General features: G+C 37.6%; 1 protein-coding gene across 2 annotated transcripts in view; it reads left to right on the top strand.

Annotated features, from left to right (window-relative positions):
• Positions 1-17,989, top strand: part of Nca (neurocalcin homolog) — a 501,567-nt gene that overhangs the window by 428,348 nt on the left and 55,230 nt on the right. The window lies entirely within an intron of this gene.

Here is a 17,989-nt window from a genome sequence, read left to right as displayed (position 1 = left end):
CTGAAAAGAGTCTCTGAAGGCATTTCTGTACTAATTCTTATTTCCGCAAGCTCATTTGACAGTTACCAAGCTAAATGATGCGAATTTTTGATTTGCAACATTGGCAGCGCTAAAATAATCGTTACATAACCAGTGGGGCCTGGCTTAGCTCAGTAACTCTTCTATTGTTTGATCATTCGTTAATTCTTCATAGTGAAACGAGAGCAAACCGTGACACATAATGGGGTGTTTGATAAAATCTCTGATAAAAGTAATGTTAACGTCCATGATGAGCAGTGGATTACATTTACGAGAGAGCAAAAAAGTGGTCTATTTTTCCGGATATAATCCAGTCAATTGCAAATCAGTGTAATTCAAATCGAGTTTCAGTCATAATTCTCGATTACTTTTTCGAAGGGAGGTATTTGGCGTAACTGGTAGTTTGCTCACGCATGCTAACACTGTCATAAGATAAAGGAAATTTTTCCCTACCTGATAGTGTTATTACGTTGGCGAGCTACTAGTTACAAATCGACGATCAAATGCTTTTTTTTTAATAGCAGATACGTCCCTTCGAAAAAGTAATCGAGAATTCTTCGGGGTTACATTGGAAATTCTAATTGGAATTCTTCAAATCCCACTCGGGGTGCTGCAGATCCGATCTGGATCCGATTCTGGAGAATTTCAATAGGGATCCCGAAGAATCTTGACCAGGGCTGGCAAATATCATGGCTGTCATATACAACGGTGACGGAGATTAAAACGAGCATTCACCCTGTGAGGTTCTGCCGATTACCCGCAATCGATTACAGGAACACGGAGCTTTGCACTCAGTACAACTTACCTATTCAACTGCGTGTAGGCGAAAGAGGAAGAGGAAGAGTGTTGGCAAACACTCTACACTGAAAGAAAACATCAGCAATACTTTGAATGATCATTGCATTGCTGGAGCTCTTTTACAATATGATTTCAAATTTCGGATGATTGCCTTATGGTTGAATTCATCATCAGTCAATATGTTACACTTTAGTCAAATAAAGAATGGTATTTATTTGAAAACTAGCTGTAAAACATACAGCGCTCGTACGACAACAATTTAAGAATAGGATGACTTGCAAATGCTTTAAATTAGATTTATAATTCAATTGATCACATTTCCATATTGAGTAGCCAGGAACAGCCATTCCATGATGGGTACAAAAATCGTTTGTTGGCAGAGGATTCTTCCTCCACCACGAAATAGACAATCTTAGGATTCCACGCTTTACCAATGTTCGTACCATAGCGATGACAATGTTTCCACGTCGCATGTCAGCTCAGATCAGCAAATGACGATGATATTTTCATCATCGTTTTGGATGATTTGCATTATGGGGCTAGGGCAATACCAAACCCACATAAACGCGAACCATAACTTGACCTTACCGAAAATGGTTAAAAATTGTTTATAATCCCTACTTAACTTTAACTAAAATGGTTATGGAACTTTGCATGAATATTTGTGTGATAAAGTTTTATGGTTCTTTGGAAGTGAATCTTACAAATAATGGGTTGATAAAAACCATTTCCATTCAAAATAGTTGTTTGACTATATTAGAACCTTTTTACTTATGGTTTGAGAACTTTAATCGAAATGGTTTTGGTAGCCAGTAAGATCCATTAATGGTCTTGTATTATCGGTCAACTTTACGTGGAATGTATCGCGAATTGGTAATCAGTAATTTACAGGCAACCAATTCGCGATATATTCCACATTAAGTTGATCGATGTTACAAAACCATTTATGAGCCTTACCGACTACCATTACCATTACCATTAAAGTTTTCAAATCATTAATAAAATGGTTCCAATATAATTCCTTTCCCAAAAATGTATAGAGAAAACAATAATTTGGAATGGTAATGGTTCTTAACAACCCATTATTTGTAAGGTTCACTTACAAAAAACCATAATACATAAGGTTCAAACTTTATCACAAAAACTTTCATGTTAAGTTCCATAACCATTTCAGTTAAAGTTTAGCAGGGATTATAAACAATTGTCAACCATTTTCGGTAAGGTCAATTGAAGGTTCGCATTTATGCTGGTATGCATTTCAATTTGGGAAGACAATCATTCTACATACAGCATTACGTATTTAAACTGAGGTCCGTTTGCTTCTCGTATTGGCGTTCATCCTGTATTCGAAAGGAACATTATCTGATTACAAAACAACCATCATCCGGTTGCAGTTATCATTTGGAAAAACTATTTCGATGTTTCAATTTGAATGGTCTGAGGTTTCATTCGAACAGATGATGATGTTTTGGTACAGTGTACTTCTTTTAGCTGCGTCAACGTCAATTGACAGCTGGCCGAGGGTATACTGCAGTGCGTATTAGGATATTTTAATGTGTATCTCGCAGTACCTTGTTCTTAATCCACGTTTAACCTGTTGTAGTCTTTACACACTTGGAAAAATTGATGTAAATTTAGGTGCTCTGAGACTGAGATATACGAACGTCAATTTTGACATAAAATTGAGTCGTAATAGACGAGAAATTCTGCTCAATCAAACGTACTTTCGAACTTTTCAGTCTCGGAGCACTTAATTTTACATGACATGTTTGTTTACGCCTCATTCTTTATGTCAAAGATGAATTCCGTAACTTGTATGACTAAGCGTATTTCTAAGCGTGTTTTTCGAGTTCGCGGCTATTAACTATAGTCATCAGAAATCGAGGGGGACGACTCTATCTACGATGCAGAAAAAATTGTGTTATACTGTGGCTAGCTGCACGCACGCTGAGTAGATAGAAAGAAGATTGTTGACGATTCTGAAGATTTCCTGCAAGAAGATGATGCACGATGCAAGTAGATGCGACAAATGAAAGAAGATTTTTCGAAGATTGATTCTCTAGTGTGAGATTTGTTGAGCATCTAAACTTGAGATTTAGATGTGTCGCCCCCCTCGTCAGAAATCATGATAATGTACATTGAATTACGGCTCCGCAAAGCTTCCCTAATAGAAAAGTTACATAAACTGTACTTAACGACGTGTTCAAATTATTTGTGGAATACATTTACCATTCGGGTTATCGTTCGTTTATGGATTATTAGGGCTACGAAATTGACCCTTGACAAGGAATTTAATTTATAGAAAAAAGGCTGTCATGTGTAAATGTCAAAACAGATTCCACCACTTTCACAAGGGCAGTTCCATTAAATGCAGAACAATAGCGAGAACCTTCAAAAAGTTCCAAAAATTAACGACAGTCTAGAAACATTAGGAAGTTTAAAGAACAAGAAAACTTTCGGAAGCTTCACATAGACGAAAACAGTCACGGTACTGCAATTTCAGGGCAATTCCAGGAACATCATCAGAAGAGTAGGGAGAACTCTAGGAAGGATGAGAGAAATTCAGTGCGGTCAAAATTGTAGGAACTACGAAGAAGTTCTGTGGAATGAAAGGAAATTCCGAGGATTTTGATAAAGTTTCAAGAACAGACTGCGGGATAGTATGGAAACTTTTGTAAAATTTGGGGCACTTTGGGTAAGCTTCGAGAACCTTATGGTGGTTTCATCACCTGCAGGAATGCTGCAGGAAGTTATAATAAATAATTGGATCTTCAGATAAATCCAGAGAGCTTCAGAAAAGTCAAGAAAACCTCAGAGATGTTCAGACAATTTGAGTAAAATTGAGGAAACTTTAAGGAAGTTTCAAGAAAATCAGAAAAGATAGGTCTAGAGATTATCAGGGTAGCACAGAGAGTGTTACACACCCTACAGAAGTTCCAACAGACTCAGACAGAACATTACAAAACTTCCAAAAACCTCAGAGGATTTCCGAAAACTTCAGCAAAGCTCCGGCATTTTCAAAGAAGATCAAAGAACTTTAGAGAAGCAGCATCATTATTTCCAGGGATGTTCCAAATATTTCGAGGAAAATCAGAAATCTTCAAAGCAGTTCCGTTTTGTGAATTTCAAATTAGGTCAGAGATTTTCAGGGAAGTTTAAAGATCTATAGGACAGTTTTATTTATTTCAAGCCAGTAGAACTTCAGGAGAATTGCAAAAATTTAGGAAAGCTTCGAAAACTTGTGGGCAGTTCAACTTATTTCATTGGAATAACAGGATCTTTACAGAAGTTCCAAAACAATCAGAGAATTTCCGAAATTCTCAGCAAAGTTCCGACATCTTCAAAGAAGATCAGAGAACTTTAGAGAAGTTTAAAGATTTTCAAGCAGTATCACCACCAATAAACCGACATGACACTTAACGGACATCAGGCGAAAATCGTAAACGGCCAATTTAAATGTGCAGTGATCCAAACTGTCAAAACCATAGGATTTTTTGATCGAGTTAAAAATAATTTGTTCAGAATAGATCAGACACGAACCATTTCATAACTTTTGCATGCGGGTTCATGGCTTAGCTAAATATTTCCCGCGAACACGGAGCCTTATGTCAGTAGTGTGCTTTGGTCAGAAATTTTATTGTGTTTGCTATGGTCATTCATGTCGGTTTGTCGGTGGTATCATTATTTTCAGAGCTGTTCCAAATATTTCGAGCAAAATCAGAAATCTTCAGAGCAGTAGCTGGTTGTGTGGAAACGGGTTTCTAATCTGAACTTGAGTCCGAATTGCAGACGCAGTTAAGAAATAGAAAGGACATCAGCGCTGGAGCTGCTCTAAGAGGTGTCAGATGGGTTTTCATTATTTTTTTCCAGGATAACTTTTCACAGAACAACAGATTGAATAAGGTGTTTCCGATGTCATGGAATGGCTATTTTGGCGCTGGTTACCGGTTTCGGTATATTTTTTGCGGAATTGGATAAAGGTTGAATTTTGTAGAACCTTTGTTCTCTCTCGCTCCTTCTCTTGCTGCCGCGCACAGCTATCGGTACCACCAGTCAGTGTATTTTTTTCCCAATTAATTCCCAATCAAGACAATCGGAACTGGGGCTGATAATAGTATTAGCGCAAGTCTCCTTTAGTGAGCGCCCCCGCAGCAACGATTTCGGGTGTAGTCTTCAACCTCGTAAACGAAGCGAAACAAATCGGAAATTCGAACATACCCAGCTCCCTCTCCGTCCTCATCCTAGAATTGTGAGGTAGCAGCAATTCGGCCGTTCAGGAAGCTCGGAAGGAAACCTCCTCTTGAATTATAATTCACCATTTCTGGAGCCGTTACGATTGTGCCGGCCATTTCATTTTCATACAATGGCTTGAATGGAAATAAAATCAATTCCAGCCGAAATGTTGACCGCTGTTGAAAATACCGATAGATACTCGGCTTTGTTTCAGTTTTGTTTTGCTGCCATGTCATTGCTCACCACCCGTACCGCACTCTGTGCCTAGTTGGTAAGCTAAATTGAAACATAATTGTACATCTCCCGTTCTTCCTCGGAGAGCAGCGCACCGCGTGGGTGGGCTGGAACAACCGCCCGATCGATGATAGCGAAGAAATGGATGACAGCCACGGAAATCAGCGCTCGATGGAGTCTCTCGGTGAGGCGGATGGAACGGATGGTCTAGCTCTCTCACTGGATGGCCGTGGTTGAATAAGTTTTGCCAGTTTAATGCGAAGAAAATGAAATATTTATGGCTGAGCCAGCGTAGGGATTTATGCTTTTGCTAAGCTCGATTTCAGTTTCAGGGCAAGGTCAGGGGATGTAACAAGGTCTGCTTGATTCGGGCGAATGCGGATCGGTTTGGATATTCAATGGGATTACGGCTGGCATGCTTCGAAAACTGCTCTGATAGTGTCTTTATGATGGATACATCGTTGTTGGAGCAGGTAGACTACCCAAGCAACACACTTTCATCATAATAAATTGTATGTAACTTGATTGTGACTAAAATACGTTACATACAAGTAACCACAACTACTCATTGACAAGTGTGTCGCTAAGGTAGGTGGCAGCGTACCCCGCAGAACTTATCGCCATTCTACGGAAGAACTCCAAATTCCACAGGAAGCAACAGAAGTGACATTTTTTTTTGGTCCAAGGATACGAATTGGAAATGCGACCATCTGCGGATGGTGACTTCTTTTTTATTACTTATTACACGCAATTTTACAATTGCATTAAGCTTGTAGATCCATGCCTATGGATCCTAAAGAGGTAAGCCAAAAGTTCTAGAAGCCTTACTGATCAACTTCACAGGCCTTACGAGTTAGCTGCAAAAGACTTATGCGTGAACTCTACAGATTTTATAAGCAGTCATCCAAGGTCTAACGTACTTAATCTAGAGAATAACTTCAGAGGCCTTAAGAGTCAACTTCAATGAGTTTATAAGTCAATTGAACTCAAAGGCCTTACGGGTCAATGTTAGAGACCTTACAAGTCATCTTTACAGGCCTCAAAAGTTATGCCTTGAGGTCTCATGAGATAATTTGTGTGACTTTGTGTGTCAATTCTAGATGCCTTTTGGGTCATCTTCAAAGATGGTAAGGCTATGTTCAGAGGTCTTAGATTGCTAACATCTAAGGCCTCTGAACAGTGATGGAAAAGTTCGCGAAAAATCACTATGACTCATGAACTTTTCCCTTGGTGAACTTCGTGAAATATCGCGAACTTTTCCAACACTGCCTCTGAACTTAACCATGCGATGTGTGTAGAAGTTATGTATGGATGATTTATGGGATTTCTATAATCTGAGACGTTAATGAATCTACTTCAAATGCCAAAGTAATAAACTGTAGAAGCCATATAAGTATTTAAGACTCCGAACACGATGCCTCCGGCATATTGGTAATGTTTGAAAAATCTTTGCTCAGCAATTTATCGATAGGTTTAAAATCTATTTTTTTCTAGTATGATATTTCAAATGGCTCCAATATATTTGAAATACGTCAATAAATGGCTGAGCTATGATTTTTCAAACATTTTTGCCGTTACACATTTTACCGGAGGCATCATGTTCGGAGTGTTCATACACTATGGCAATTTTTGATTCCATTTGTCTTGTGGACTATGAGTCAATTTCAGATACTTTTAGACATAATTCTGAACTTAAATCATCTTTATTAACTCCGGAGATCATCTCTATTAACTCCTGAAATCTCATGGCCCATCTTCTAAAATTTATTAATAGTTTTAAGTGGAACTAGGGGAAATGTCTCTAATGTTGGCCTATGGATCTAAGATTGGGCCCATCGCTAAAAATCTGCTATTTATCAATTTTATCTAGACGAACGCGTTATTGGGACGTTACTAATGGATATTTTTGGTTGCTATTGAAAATTTAGCCGATTGCTGCATTTATGTATGGGCCCAAATTAGGAACACTTAGGCCGACATTACCTGCATTTCCCCTATGTTTCAGCATTGAAGGCCGTTGCAGCCAAATTCAAAGATATAGTGCATCCAATTTTGACAACTTATGGATCACCTTAGGATTTTTTATGGGTCAACTTCGAAGTGCAATTTGAATGGCCTCACGACTCCGGACTCCCAATGGATTAAAATAAATGAAGGTTCTGTGGATTGTTTGAGGATTCATCTCGTAAGGTTGTTTCCGGATGCCTTATGGCTTAAGTTCACAAGCCTAATGAGTTCAATCTAGAGGCTATATCGATCGTTTGTAGAAATCTTTGACCAATTTCAGGGGCCTTATGAGTCTGTTGAGAGGATCTTATGGATCAACTCTGGATGCCTTATGAGTCAACTTCAAAGCCCAAATGCAACACTTCCTTACCTTACCAATCATACTACTCGATCCATGGTCACGCGTCGCCAGCCTCGTAGTCTGCGAAGGGTCCGCCTTAATCACTTCCCGAGAGATTATGCATCATCTTAGGATTCATTATGGGTCAATTCCGGAGACTCTACCGGATAAGTGTACATCCAGTCCGGATATTTTTCGGATCAACTTTATTGAAGGCTTTGTTAATGGATTTATCACATAGGGCAGCGTTTCTCAAGCTGTAGGTCGCGACCCTCTGAAAGGGCTATCCTTAGGTGGGTCGCAGAAATTCAAGCAGCATGGTCCTATGTTTTTAAAATTTCTGAATTTGAAATTACAACAAGCTATTGGGATTTATTGTTGTGCTACTTGAACCGGCTATATTTTAAAACTATTGAATATTTGCGAAAATTCAAATCTTAATGCATCAAAAATAATAGAAGCATTGAAATTTTCTTAAACTAATTCAAAGCTCTTAACGGAATCTTACTTTATTGCATCATTTCATTACAATCATTATGACATTTGAATGCCATTTTTGCGATTAAAGGGATATTTGGGAAATTTGGCATTTTTGGGGCTACCTATAATTTAGTTTTCCGACTTTTTGATCGTTTTCAGGCCTTCTAAGCCGAGGGGAGAGACACCATTAAATCTCAATTCTAGATTCTCAAAAATCACAAATCAGCGAATCAATCTTCGAAAAATCTTCTTTCTTTTCTCGCATCTACTTGCATCGCGCGTCATCTTTTTGCAGGAAATCTTCAGAATCGTCATCAATCTTCTTTCTATCTACTCAGCGTGCGCGCAGCTAGCAACAGCAAAATGCAATCTTTCCTGGATTGCAGATAGAGTTGCTCCCCTCGGTCTAAGCAATGTGACAGCCATTTTGGCCATAATTTCATTTAGATGATTTCAAACCATTTTGACTTGCTTGGGTCATTTTTTGACGTTTTTTGGACCGTTTTGATGTTTCTAAATTATTATGAGAACTGTCATTTCGCTTAAAATTATGCATCCATTTTGAGGCCAATTGGGCCATTAAGGCAATTTAAAGCCATTTTTTGGCGTTTGATGTTTCTTAATTACTATGGGAACTGTCATTTCGTTTTCAAGATTATTTCAAGAGTTTGGAATCTCTCAAAGTGGGTCGCAGTCGAAGAAAGTTTGAGCATGGCTGTCATAGGGTATGCGGTATTGACTCGTAAAATTTCTTTTACGGGTCAATTCCTTTCACCACCTAAATCCTTCAAATGGTCTTATGGATAATCATTAGAGATCTTATGAGTCCATTGTTAAATCTTAAAATTCCCTCTGGAGATCTTCTTAGTCAACTCAGGCTGTGGTCTTGTGAGTCTTATTCGAGGATCTTAAACACTAATTCAGTCAGTAAGGTTTTACTTGGTTTCTACATTGTGGTACCGTTCGGTAAAAGTTTAAAAATCTGTGGAACTTGTACCGACTTAGTTCGGTTAACACCATTTAATGCTAGGAAATAAAATTTGTCGATTTCATTGATTCCTTGCGGATGAACGGTCAGTTGAATTTTAATCGACTTTTTAGCAATTCAAAATCCCAGTAAAAATACTGACTCTTGTGAAATAATCTAAGTATGTATGAATCAACTTTGGAATCTAGAGATTTTATGGATCACCATCAAACATCTCATTTATCAACTCTGGAAGTCGTATTGCTTTATGGCCTTCAAACCATGAACATTATTATCCTCGTCGTTGCTTACCTCAAATTCACCTGTTCCCCGTTTTTTACCACGGAGAGAATCGAAATGTTCCAAACGTGTGCATCCCCAATTTTGGTTTTGAAGAATCCCCAACAGCATCTTAGGATCTCCCAATGGCTATTAATACTTGAACTGCAACTGGTCGTTACATATCTTGTCTACGCTGAGCAGCCAAAGTTTCCCAAAAAATATATTAAAATCTTCTTGTGCTTAGGGAGTGCAGTAATTTGGAGCTTTGTAAACCTAGCAAAACTGAAAATCTCACAGCTTCTGTAAACCATTTGTCAGTAGTAGTGCCATCGCGCCCATTATTCACCACCACATCTCCAATGTGCATCTTAGTCCAAATGTTCGAACCACTAAATTCTACGCCTGTTAAGTGTGCAGCTCTTTCTCATAACCCAAACAGAAACAATACACTTTTGTACATATTTTTGATACTACTTAAGCATTACGATTTACATTATAATTAACTGTAACGAGCGTGTACAATGATCTAGTTTTCTACGTGATCTTATTCTCATTTCTTGATTTCGATTTCAATCCAAACGATTCGCTTTTGCCCTCGTTTTTGCTGCGACAAAAAAAAATCGCATGCGCAATTGGATAGAGAAGCGAATGCTACCCTTTTCCTACCAAACTCTCGATCACTACTCGATATTAGTTTAAGCGAAAGCAAAGTCAAGATTTAATCGCAAATCGCACACTGTTCATATACTTAAACAAAAACAAAGCAAACAAAAAAAAAAACTACTAAATGTAAAACAAGAAAACCATTTTTGCACACAAAAAACTTTAACATGTGTCTAGCACAAAGTCATGAGAAAAAGAAATGGAAGGAAAATATGATATTTAAGAATTTATAGAGAACTCTAACACACACACACACTCACACAAAAGAACAACTCAACAAACTACTAGAGACATCAACCCAAACCAAAAGCTGTAAGCTGTCATTATGATGAAAACAGAAGTCATTTAAAGATGCATCACCTCTATCTCTCTTTTCAAGAAAGTGGATGTTGACATAGCCTATATACTATTATAAAAACAAAACGACAAAAAAAAAACCTTAAAACATTTAACAACCAAACAAAAAATCACATAAATGCAAAACAAATCCTTCCTTTCATTTTCAATTATTTCCTCAGAGAGAGCAAAACAAAACAAAAACGCAAAACAATGATAAACGAATTTTTGAAAATCCCGCGCTTTATTACCAAAAAAGAGAGAAAAACACCAAAAAAAAAAGATCATACCTTTCAACAAATGAAAAGCAGATTTAAAACCAAAAAAAAAATCAAATTAATGTTTAAAAAATCCTTTGAACAAGTGAAGAAAAAAAAACTACACACACACACTCACAATTCTGGCTGTTTATGGCTTATGACAAATGAAACAAACAAAAAAAAAACAAAAGAAAAATACATGTAGTCAATACAAAGAGAAAAAGTGACAAATGACGGGCCGGTTGAAGGTCTGTTTCTTTCTCATCACCATCCTGGCGCAATTTTCTCGGAACCTTGGCCACTGCTAGCTTGTCTCGTACGGATCGAGGAAGGGCGGTCGAGGAGGAAGAGATGCAGGCAATCCAATTTTCCACTCGACTTCACCCGGATGGGGTCCCTTTTCCGAGAAGGGTCCGCCTGCATTCCGTATTGGGGTATTATCCGCTCGGTTCCATTGACTCAATCACGGCATTATTGGAAGAGGCCGTCGTCGTCGTCGTCGTCGTCGTCGATTGGACCAACCATTACAGGCTGCAGTGTGTGTGTATGCTGTGAAGATCAATTTCGCGGAATTGTGGATTTTCAATGGTAGGTGGATTACAGACTGATTACTTTGTCAGCTGGATGCAGACTTTCTGGAAATTGTTGTCAATATGGTGGACGGTGCATGGCTGCAATGAATGTTTATTTGATGTATGGCTTGAAATATAAGCGGGGCAATAAAAATATGACGTCCACTCTTGAGTGAGGGGGTCCTAGAATTTTTGACAGTACGTGTTATGTAGGGTGTCCCAAAAAGTATAAACACAGTATATTATTGGAATAAAACAACGTTATGCTCATGAACTAAAAATTTTATTTCATATATATCTAGACAGAGCTCTCGTTGATTTCTATGAAGTCTTCCCCTACTAGATAGTGATGTCGATTTGCCAGGGAGAGTCATGACTTTCGAGAAATCATCAAGAGAAGTCATTGTCTACAAAAGCTGTTACGCCCTAGTTCCAGCTCTATCTAGATATGTTCTCTATAGTATTCTCTTTCAATTGGATGAACATAATCCGCAGTTCCTTTAATCGTATGTCAAGGAGCGAAGTTTTGATCGGTCGCTGCGCATGAGCTTCACCACAGATTCCTTGGCGATAATTTTGGCCACTTTTATCCAGTATATTTCAAATTCTTCGATTGAATACGCTGCTCTAAAGTGTTTCCGTAGATATCCATTGGAAAGGGCCCAAAAAGTTTCGATTGAGCAGGCTTCCGGACAATTCAGAGGATTCATCCCTTTGACACGTATTGCACCATGTTTGCTTTGTATCCAGCTACCGTGTCTTTCGTGTAGTGCTTTAACACCAAATTGGACCAACATAGTACTGAGCCATCATGTTGACGGGTCATGGACCTCAGACGGCTATTCAAACACTTCCGAGCGTAAATTTCAGTGTTAATCGTCTCCTTCGTCACAAATGGCTTGGGCAACTTGCCACACTCACATATCGCCACACTCACATATCGCCACACTCACATATCGCCACACTCACAAATTTTTCGGTAAAAATTGACTTATTGGCATCGTCAACTTCCTGATCATCACAGACTGTGTAGTATTGGTCTCCCGGAAGCATCTTGTAGTTAAATTTTACGTTTGTTTCATCGTCCATGATAACACACGGCAATTTTCCACACAGCAGACTATCATATAGCTTCCAAGCCCTCGGTTTGACGGATGTGGCTTGTTTATTTATTTATTTATTTATTTATTTATTTATTTATTTATTTATTTATTTATTTATTTATTTATTTATTTATTCATCTGACTTTTTGACGTCTTAATGAATGTGATGGGGAAAAGCCAATTTAAATGGCATGAAAACCCCATATCTTTGCACAATACAGTACAAACATTACAAAACAAGCACATCCGTGAACATAACATAAAGTGAACATGGCTTCAAATATCAACTGTAGTCAAAAACATAAAAAAAATTATAATTCTATCAACTCCATTGGACATCCATCATCCGAAGCAATCCTCGTCGGCAGTGGTGAATCGAGAAAAAAAAGGATAGAGGTAGCATAATCGTTACAATTTAGGAGCAATGGAATATTACTCACCTTCCACAATAACGAATCTCACTCGATCCATTAATGCAATTCAGTTAGTCTACGCTTAAATGTTGCCACAAGTAGAGTTGAAGTCGAAGAGGATGTAGACTTCGTTGCACCTAGTCGACATAAAGCGGACAGGATCATGAAGGTCGTACAAGGAGTCGACAGAAGCAGGCCACTCTCGATGTGCGTCACGTGATCGTCTGTTTACTCGGCAGCAACCATTGTGTGGTCCTCCTCTTTGTTTTTCATCAGCAGTTCTTTCGGTCGATGCGTCGTCGACTTTGGAAAGCAACCGTTTCGTGATGCGTGTGTGAGTGCTGATCACGTTTTGCTTCCATTGCTGCAATGCACACTGGGCCAGGAACCGAAATTAGCAAGACAAAACCTCTAGCGCATTGGCTTTGCATTATATTGAATTGGTGTCTTTGGCAAAGTTTCTCGGTTTAACATGCACGTTCATCTGGTCATAGAAATTAGTTCCAATTTTATCCGCATAGATGGTGCTGCGATACTAACTTTCTTATTTCGCACGATAGAGGTTTGCTGTCTTAGGCAAAGTTGTAGAACATAAAATAATTTATAAAAATGCTGAAGGATTTAAAGTTCTAGGTCTTCAAATAACGAAGATATAGTGAATATTGTAAAATTTAACTGAAATTTACGTTTTTTGTACTATTTTCCATACAAACGAGAAATCCTTCATTTTTAACGCCGTGTATCTTTTAAGTCGAATAATTTGTAAGTTTTGAGGAAGAGCTCTCAATACGAACGCTGTACTAATGTATGCACAAAGCTTCTTCATGTATAGTAATTCATAGTAATTATTTTTGTTTTAATTCTTACAACTACCTGTTATCTTTCAATGTCAAGAAACTGTTTCTGCATTGTCATCACTAGGTCACAGGTCAGCAAAAGTCGATGGAATATGTCCTCGATGTTTGTAAGACAACTGATTATCATTTTATGGTCTTGTTAGGATACCCATTCGAATACATTTTCATTTCGTCAGGTAATAGTAATGATGGCAACACCGCCAGATTTTTTTTTCTGGAATTGAGGAGGATATCCTTCGTCGATTCGTTACAATTTTGTGTGCGCTATCTAGCAAGCTTGAAATCGACGTAAAGGCATTCGAAACCTACGCAGAAGAGACTAGAAGGTTGGTTGTCCATTATTATAGTTTTTACCCTTTGTCACCTACGGTACACATGATCTTGGTACATGGACCGACAATCATAAGCCATTGTGATATTCCGATTGGTTTATGATCTGAAGAGGCGCAAGAGCGGCGGAACAAATCCATCAGAAAATATCGGAAGCACCATTCTCGGCAATTCAGTCGTCTTGCATACATCGAGGACGTATTCCATTGACAATCAATTGCAATAATCGGCATTGTAAGATAACAGGTAGTTGTAAGAATTAAAAAAAAAATACTATGAATCTAGATATCTTATCAATATTTGTCACACGCACACATGTTCGAGAATATACATGAAGAAGCTTTGTGCATACATTAGTATAGCGTTCGCCAACGTGCAGCTAGCGAAGCATAAGAGACATATTCTATCGTTTCCATCGCACGCAGCCAGCAAGCCGTGCATTGGCGAACGCTAATTGAATAAACTTTGTAGTCTATGAATTCAGGTATCTCAAATATATAAAATTATATGTCCGGCAAACTTTCACCTTTGATTGATGATAAATGGTACATTTTAGAAAGTAAACAATTTTTTGCTAAAACTTGCTACTTTTCGAGAAACCGGATTATGAAAATCATGGTAATGTTCACTATTTTGGCTAATATTTCGCTTTTATCGACCCAAAATATTGAGAACTCTTCCTCAAAACTTGCAAATTATTCGACTTAAAAGATACACGGCGTTAAAAATGAAGGATTTCTCGTTTGTATGGAAAATAGTACAAAAAACGTAAATTTCAGTTAAATTTTACAATATTCACTATATCTTCGTTATTTGAAGACCTAGAACTTTGAGTCCTGTGGTATTTTTATATATTATTTTATGTTCTACAGCTTTGCCCAAGACAGCAAACCTCTATCATGCGAAATAAGAAAGTTAGTATCGCAGCACCATCTATGCGGATAAAATTGGAACTAATTTCTATGACCAGATGAACGTGCATGTTAAACCGAGAAAATTTGCCAAAGACACCAATTCAATATAATGCAAGCCCAACGCGCTAGAGGTTTTTTCTTGCTAATTTCGGTTCCTGGCCCAGTGTGCAATGGAAGCACTCTGCCCTTCGTTGGAGATACTGCCATACAATGAAACCACTGGAAGCGTTCTGATGGAGGGGGCTTATTTGAGAGCGGAAAATAAAGTGTTTATTGTGTTGTACCTTTTGACTATAGTTTTAAGATGTATAATGAACAAGGAATCAAAAATATCTCCAAATGACAGAATGACAAGCGATCAACGAACCAATGATAACGCTATGTCAGAAGTGGAAAGCAATAATGATATAATATTCTTCCTTTTTTCATAACAAGCAGCCCGTGCGACACAGTTCACTTGGGGGTTTGAAGGAAACAAGTAAATTCCAGACCAACAATTGAAATAGGTGGAACAACCAAATGTAAACAAGGGCTTTAAACACAAAATTCTCGATAATCAAAACCCTCCCACACAAACTAACAATGCCATTCGATAAAGGAAGTTTGTTCTATCAGATGATGATGTTAGATTGTGGGATGTGCTTTGATTCTCGAGAAATTTGCGTTTAAAGCCATTGGTTACGTTTAGTTGTTCCGCCTATTTCAATTGTTGGTCTAGAATTGTTGGCAAGCTGCTTCACGTAGCTAAGCTGAAGATGATACACGTGTGTTAATGGATTTTTTTTTATTATTTCTTTTCTCGATTCAGATCAAGCTATGTCCTCATCCATGTATATTGCAACAAAGCAGACAAGCAATATATCATTATCCTTTTACCACTCCGATCAAGCTATGTTACAGAGCGAGTTTGTCATGGTAGTCGTAGCAACCGTTTTGTCTGTATCGTTGGTTGCTTTATGTGTTTGGATTCACTGATAATGAACAAGAATCCTCGGCTCTGTAAAGGTAATTCGATAGAGCCTTATCAAATAAATAAATAACTACACAAATCTAAATAGAGCTGGAATTTAGGCGTAACAGCTTTTGTAAACAATGACTTCTATTGATAATTTTTAGGAATTCAAGAAACGTCCACGCAAACCAATAGAACGGGTAGGGGAATACTTCCCCTACTTGATGGTGATGTTGATTTGTTGGCGAGCTTTGACTTTCTTTAAAAAAATCGTCGGGAGAAGTCATTGTTTACAAAAGCTGTTACGCCCTAATTTTTCTATCTAGAAATATTAGGTCTTACAAAACATTTGTACAATAATGAAACTAGAACTCCATGTTTGCTGCAATGAAGCAAACAGGGAGTTTCAATTTCATAAGCGATGTCACAACAATGTACGAGATTTGTGCTAGAGAACACCAAGTGATAGGTGTTGTCAGGTTATCAGACATAGTTCAAAATTATTTAACTGACAGAACTCTGCAGGTAAATTATCAAAATTCCAAATCCGTACGACTACCTGTTAGAGCAGAAGTTCCTCAGGGTAGTATTCTTGGGCCTATTTTGTATAACATTTTCACTTCGGATCTCCCTGATTTGCCTCAGGGCTGCCACAAATCTTTGTTCGCTGATGACACAAGCATTTCCGCTTAAGGAAGAAGGCTTAGTGTTATTTGCAGCAGACTGCAGAAAAGTCCTTTTTGAAACCCTAATTTCTTTGTCGAACCTAGTGAAATATCTTGGGTTAGTACTTGACCAAAAATTAACTTTTAAAGATCACATTGAGGGCATTCAAGCCAAATGTAGCAAATACATAAAATGTTTGTATCATCTTATAAACAGGAAATCCAAACTCTAACTGACGAAACTTTTAATATTTAAACAAGTTTTTAGACCTGCGATGCTTTACGCTGTGCCAATATGGTCTAGTTGTTGCACTACCAGGAAAAAAGCACTTCAAAGGATTCAGAACAAAGTTCTGAAGATGATTTTGAAGTTGCCTCCCTGGTACAGTACTACCGAGGTACATAGAATTTCGATTGTTTAGGCTTTAGAACAAATGTCCAACAAAATAATTAATAATTTCAGGCAAAAATCCTCAATTGCAACGATTAATTCCCTTTATACCTAGATAAGATTTAGTTTTAGTTTTAAGTTTTAAGATTTCAATTGTTATACTGCTATGCAGGTTTAAAAAACCTGTTTTAAAATACTGAATTGCCAAGGCAGGAACAGTGTAAAAACAATTACATTTCATTTTAACCTAGGTGCCCTAGCTACTACAGTAACTTGCCAGCCTTAATTGTTACGATATATCAATTAAGGCTGGTAAGTTACTGCAGTAACTGCCCAAGTAACAATTTCCAGTTGAAGAAACGCTTTCGTTTTGATTTTGTTCAGCTGCATGTTGAATAATAATTGCACAATGTGTTCACCACAACTTTTATAAAACCCTTGTTTACACTGGTTTGGAGAATCTATACAACTGCAACACAAAGGTGTTGTCTAACGTATTCAGTAAAACGTTTACCCAAAATCAATTTCTTGTTGAAGAAACGCTTCCATTGTGATTTTATTCAACTGCATGCTGAATAATAACTGTACAATTCGCCTATTACAACTTCTGTAAAACTCTTGTTTACACTGGTTTGGAGAACCTGTTCAACTACAGCATTATATGTATACGCGGTATAGGAGTAGAAGCAACTTTTATACAACGTTTATAGATACATATTTAAACTCAAGCTTTATTATTTTGGTGAAAGCTCTTATACAACGTTTGTAGACACTTCTTGACAGCTGCTTTAAAATTTAGTAGAGGGTAAACCTGAGAGGCGTTTGTTGCACTCTTTTATGACTCCTAAATAATCACTATACAGCAAGCGGTGAAAAGCGTTTATAGCACTTTTTAATGACTCCTTAATAACCGTTGTGTAAGTACTCACAATATCCACAGATTAAAATTAGTTTAACAATTGTCGTGGTACGCCAAAATAATTGCTTGTACAGTTTTTATTAATTCAATTTATTTGTGCACATCGAGGAAGTAGTAACAAGCATCTGTTTAATCTTTGATTGATATTCTTTCAATTAATCTCTCTAATCATTAATTGAGAGAATTTATCTAGAAATGTTATCGTTGATTATATGATATATGTCTTAAATTAATGTTTGCATTTATTAGTAACAC

This window comes from Ochlerotatus camptorhynchus, unplaced genomic scaffold, assembly GCF_037179485.1.
Source record: "Ochlerotatus camptorhynchus isolate MF236.1 unplaced genomic scaffold, CSIRO-AGI_Acam_v1.1 ptg000074l, whole genome shotgun sequence".
NCBI classification, from domain to species: Eukaryota; Metazoa; Arthropoda; class Insecta; order Diptera; family Culicidae; genus Ochlerotatus; species Ochlerotatus camptorhynchus.
The sequence above is the reverse complement of the archived record's forward strand: the minus strand, read 5'-3'. Positions and strand labels throughout refer to the sequence as shown.